The following is a 6,190-nucleotide window of genomic DNA, read 5'->3' on the forward strand; positions in this document are numbered from 1 at the left end:
TAAATGCAGATTGATTTTGTTTATTTTTTAAATGTCAAAGTCAATTATAAAATATTAAAAAATTTAAAACCATTATAAAGTCTCAGCAATTAAAACAACATGACACCAATACAGAAATAATCAAGTATGTCAATGAAAATAATGAGCATTCTGGAAACTAAAATATATACTGTCTAACAATGTAATATGTGATTAAATTGATATTTCAAATCCATGGGGAAAATAAGGCTTATTCAACAAATAAGGTGCATGGACCACTATTATTTGAAATAAAACAAATATAGAGCCCTATTTCACACATTATACAAGAAATACTCAGGTGAGTTAAAAATCAATATGTAGAATATAAGGAGTTTTAGGAGAAAATACAAACTAATATTTTTCCTACCCTAAAGTAAAATATTCAAACCCAAAACGTATAAAGTAAAATATTGACAATATGACTATATTAAACATTTAGGACTGTATACATATAAAAAAAATTAAAGGACAAGCAAAAGAATGGAAAAGTATTTGCCACACACCTAAAAAGAAGTTAATAGTTTGTTTTTATTTTTTAGGGAAAAAAAATTCTACAAACCTTTAATCAATAGATGGATAAAGAATACCAAAAAGTCATTTAAAGCTTTTTTTAAGTAATAGGAATAGGCAAGAAGTATACAAAAACAGGTTTAGTTTCAACAAATAATAAAGGAACAATTGAAATAACACATCATTGTCACTATCAGATTAATACATACGAAAAAATATTGGCAATATCAAGTATTGACAACTGTGAAAGGAACTGAGTATTCATAGACTCTTTTTCTTCATCTTAAAGCAGTCCCTTTAACATATTTTGCAGTGCTGGTTTGGTGGAGGTGTATTTTTTAGCCTTTTTTTGTCTGGGAAACTATTTCTCCTTCCATTTTCAATGAGAGCCTTGCTGACTAGAGCAGTCTTGGTTGTAGGCCTTTGCTGTTCATGACTTGGAATATTTCTTGCCACTCCTTTCTGGCTTGCAATGTTTCTGTTGAGAAGTCAGCTGCTAGCCGTATCGGGGCTCCCTTATATGTTACTACCTCTTCCTCCCTTGCTGCCTTTAGGATTCTCTGTTTGTGTTTGATATTTGCCATTTTCATGATGATGCATCTTGGATTGGGCCTCATTGGGTTCCTCTTGAATGGGACCCTCTGTGCTTCCTGGATTTGTGTGACTTTTTCTCTCCTCCAATTAGGGAAGTTTTCCATCATGACTTGTTCAAAGAGGTTCTCTATCCCTTCCTCGTCCTCTTCTCCTTCTGGTATTCCTATTATATGGATATTATTACATTTCAGTCTGTCCTGCATTTCCCTAAATGCCTCTTCGTGCTTTTTGAGTCTTTTTTCATTTTCTTGCTCTTTCTGGGAGCTTTTTTCTATCTTGTCCTCCAGCTCGTTGATCCGATCCTCTGCTTCATCCAGCCTGCTTTTGATTCCTTCTACTGTGTTCTTCAATTCAGAAATTGTATTCTTCATTTCCTCTTATCTCTTATTGATGGCTTCTATTCATTTTTCATGCTGATATCGTTTGCAGTAAGTTCCTCATAGTTTCCCTGTAGTTTTTGGTAATTCTCTCTGAGCTCACTGAGCTCATTGAGCTTCCTTAGAACTGTTGCTTGGAACTCAGTATCCGATAGTTTACTTGCCTCTATTTCATTTAGTTCTCTTTGTGGGGATTCCTTTTTTCCTTTTGACTGGGGGGGTATTACTTTGTCTTCCCATTATCTGTGAGACTCTTCTTTTTTGCTTCTGCTTCTTAAATTGATCTGTCTTGATTTCCTGACTTTGTGGTGTGAACTTCTATGGTAGGAGACCACTGTTTTTACTTTCTGGATCTGCCTCTGATAATGTCAGATGTTGTCCCTGTCTGACCTTGGGCATTCTGTTCAAGACTTCCAGGAATCTGCTCTCTGTGGCTGTCTCCTTCAGCTGTTAATATAGTCACTCTGCACTCAGCAGGCGGCTTGGAATCCCACCTGAGGGCGGGGTGGAATCCCACCTGAGGGCGGGGCTATTGGGTCCTCTGACGCTGCTGCCGCTTGGGGGGAGTGGTCTCTGCCTGAGCAAGATGGATGCTGCCACATGGGAGATGAGTCAGCCCTGAGATCCCGCCGGCTACTCTCTCAGTTCTCCCCACAAAGCCTCCTTCCCCAGTCTCTCTAGCCCACTTTATGCCTGCCTTTGCCAGAGACCAGGGTAAGTGGTTGCAAATAAAAATGTATGCATTGGCCCTTTAAATAGCTCTTTGTGTCTCCAGCCGCCCGTCTCTGGCAGAGAACCCTGCCATTTTTCAAATCTGCATACTTTCTGGGCACTGGTGCTGTAGGCTGGAGAGCTCCGCTTTTGGTTTAGACCCCACTCTTCTCAGGGGGATCCAACGGGCCCTTTCAGTATCCTTCTGGCGCTGCTGCCCGTGGGTGCCCCGCCTGCCTTCTTCAGTCTCTGCCGCACTCCTTACCAATGAGGTTGCACTAAAGCTTATTCTTCTGTCTCCGAGGTTGTAAAGCTCCTCTCTCGCTATTGTTCGGTTGTTTGTTCCAGGTGATTTCTCCACAATTTAGTTGTAATTCCGGGTTGGTCCTGGGAGGAGGTCAGTGTGACTTCCACTCACTCCTCCACCATCTCAATTCTCTTATCACCCTAAAATGTGATGGGGTTCGTCATTCACTACCTGCCTCCCACCCCCAGGTGATGTCTGATTACCCAGGTTGCCTTGGCAAGAATTCTGTTAGGTCGGTTTAGCCAGAATCCTCCCTTTCCCCTGAGGTTTCCTCTTATTAATATGCCACCCCCTGATTCCCAACCTGCTCCTTAGCTATAAATCCTCACTTTATTGCATTAGGAGTTGAGCCTGATTTCTCTCCCACTACAAAAACCCCACTCTAGTAGCCCCCCTTGAATAAGGTTTGCCATACCGTTCTTTAACATGTCATGAAAACTTTTTATTTAACAGAATATGTTTTCTTTAAACTGTTCCCAAATGTTGCTCCATTTGAATTTTGCTGGTTGGTCTTTGTTAAAGTCTGGATTCCTGGGCCCCTCCCCAAATCAGAAATTAGAGAGAGGAAGCGGTGTAGGGCGAGTCCCCTAGAGTGCAGGAAGAGAAATGCAAGCCACTGTCTACATTTATCTTGAAGTAAAGAAAGTAGGTGTTTTACTAATATTTACTATCCAAATTGGCAGTCAAGATTTTTCCCTCTGTAAACAGAGTAGCTTCACAAAGCTGCTCAGGTGTCCTCGCTGGTTTCCTTTCAGCCAAATGCTGAGCACTGCACATTACACATGGAGTTAGCATCTAGCATTAATTAAAGTCACACTCGCAGCTTAAAGCAGCGTAAAAGGGCCCAGCAAAGAAACCCCCCAGGTCGCGGACGACTCAAAACCCAAGCACCAGCAGTCACGGGTGAACCTTTTCCTACGGCATTTTGAGGCAAAAGAATGATCAAAATGGACAGTCTATCCCCAAAATGTGAAATTATCAAGAGAGCCCTTTGAAATGTGATTTACAACAAATCAGCTGATGATAGAATAATTACTCTCCGTATACAAGAGACAATAGGGGAGCTTGATCCAAAGTTTGGAGACCCGTCTGACTCCGGAGCCAGGACTCTCCCCTCCACCTGTGTGGTGCCTCTGGTTCCTCCAAAGCACCTTCACCTGTCTTCCTGAATATTCATTTCAATCCTAGGAAAGTAGGCTGGGAAAGTGTGTATCAATCAAGGCTTAAGGAAATCAAGTTACAAAACCAACCTGCCCAGCCTTGGTTTAAACCTCTGCTCCGCCTCTGGCCTCTGGAGAACAACCCACCTGGGCAGGGACTGCTTTTCCCGCTTTCCATGAAAGTCCTTGAGCCCCCAGTGTCTCAGACCTTCTGTTCTCACAAGTTGTGAGCCAGGACAACCCCAACTCCAATTGGTAAAGGAGAGGCGTTGTTTCATTTTGCTATGAGTAGTACCGCTCCCTCTGTATTTGTCTCCTCGAAACCTCTTCCTGCAGGCAGCTGAAAATTGTCTGAGGAGCAGGGAACCTGTGCGTCTGCACACAAAGCTTTCTGAGTGAAAGGCAAGAAGCCCAAGTAGGGATAAACCTGAGCTGTGGGATTCAGATGCGTTGGAGTTGACTCCTGAACTTTTTTTTTTTAAGATTTTTAAATTTATTTTCTCTTTAGAGAGAGGGCAAGAGGGGAGAGAGGGAGAGAAACATCAATGTGTGGTTTGCATTGCACATCCTCCACTGGATGGGAGGTGGTGGGGAGTGGTTATGCACAAGAAGCAACCATACATTGATGTGCCCTGACTGGGAGTCGAACCGGCAACCCTTTGGTTCCCAGGCTGACACTCAATCCACTGGGCCACATCAGCCGGGACAACTCCTGAAGTGTTTTGAATGCCGCGCTCAGGGAGCCCAAGACCTTGGAGCAGAAGCGGGCAGACACAGACAGGTCTCAGGACGGGGAGATGTCCACCTGCACTGGGCATGTCGGCTCTGGGGCCTGCCGCCGCACGAGCTTAATGATTTCTTTTATCTGCCTTTGCCCAAGATGATGGAAGAGTCTTGCTGGGGTCTTGGGGAGATGCTGAGCAGGCATTGTGGGGGAGGAGTCTGGGCAGGGCAGGTAAGACCACCAAGAAGAGAGCACTCAGGAAAGAGTGAAGGCAGGGGAGACACAGGCCAGGAGGGAGCAAGGCTGCCTGCAGTACACGGCGCTGTACTGATTGATTTCAAAAGGTCAGAGGTTAATGGTGTGTTGGTTTGCTGTTAGGCAGTGTTGTTGGACCCTCCGCCACCCCTCCTGGAGGAGCCTCGATCCCATCCCGCTGTGCGCCAGGCTTGAAGCAAGAGGGAGGGGGGTGTCCAGCCCAGGGCAGAAAGGAAATGAGAGAAGAGACAGCTTTTCAGTGTTATTTCTCTGCAATCCTTAAAAACGTTTCAGAATGCTGTGGGGACCGTATTGAGAAGCAAGAATGGGTAATAAGACAAAAACTGAGAAAAAACTTGGAAGAAAAGTTGAATGAATTCTTTCACTCGAATGAAACACCTGACCGTTTTTAAGATGGCCTACAGGATCACTGACGGAGGTAAGGTAGGCGGCTGTTCAGTGCAGAAGATGGGGAAAATCATAAATGGGAAAGTCTTGCTTCTCTTCCTTCAAAGGGAGGATTATCAGGGTAGAAATGGATAAAAATGTGGAACTACTTATTATGAAGACCCTGGTGGTTTCTCATAATTGAGCCATGTACATCCCTCCCCCTTTTCCCCCAAACTCCCAGCAGAATGGAGCCAAGGCTTTGTACCAGTTCACTCACGGTTTTCCAAAAGCAGGTAACTGGGGGTGTACCCCCGCTCCGGACCAGCACCCCACGACTGGGCTGGAGCCCAAAGCGGCTCTACAGCAGCCACCCCTAGCAGGTGGCAACAAGGCTGCCCCTGTCAAGTGTTGGAGCCTGAGGCACAGGCCTGCCATCCCACCATGGGACAAGCAGCTGACGGTGCCTCCCCGCCTCGGGCGGAAACGGAAGTGGGAGGGCCGCCCTTCCCTCATTCCTCCTCCCCCTGTGGGAGCGTCTGACTCTTCCAGGTCCCACGGGCCAGGGAGCAGAAGGCAGGTCACAGGCAGGGCTGTGGACCCCATGGGGATGAACTTGGTCAACTGGACCCAGTCAGGTCGCCGTTCGCCAGCAGAGGGCGCCGGCAGCAGGCGCCATTCAACCTCAAGGATGTGTAGTTGAAGGAGAGGACCAATGACAGAGGTACAAGGGAACTGCAGCCACCAGTTTGGGGTGGGGTGGGGGGTTAGGGGGGGTGGGCAACCAGGAGCAGAAGCCTCAGACCCGCCCGTGTCCAGAGAAGCTTCTGTAACAGAAGCTACCAGCTTTCAGGGGACAGAAGAAATGCTCTGGCCTCCTTGTCTTTGGCCCAAAGAAATAGGGACAGCACAGCCTCTTGGCCTGTGGCATGGAAGAGGGCGACCTCCCACAGCAGCAAGGAGAAAACGCGGGACAGGGCTCAGCCCACAGGCGGTGAGGGAGAGCTGGGGGTGGCGGCGGGACCGCCCCACAGCTGACCGCCGCGGGCGGAGGGCGGCGCTCTGCTGCGCGTGCACGTGGCAGAAAGACACCAGGTAACCACAAGAGCATTCTTTTTTTGAAAAAGAAGGAAACTGAGCAAAT

Source organism: Pteronotus mesoamericanus, unplaced genomic scaffold, assembly GCF_021234165.1.
Source record: "Pteronotus mesoamericanus isolate MK-2021 breed Mesoamerican mustached bat unplaced genomic scaffold, CSHL_Meso_final scaffold_85, whole genome shotgun sequence".
Taxonomy (NCBI): domain Eukaryota; kingdom Metazoa; phylum Chordata; class Mammalia; order Chiroptera; family Mormoopidae; genus Pteronotus; species Pteronotus mesoamericanus.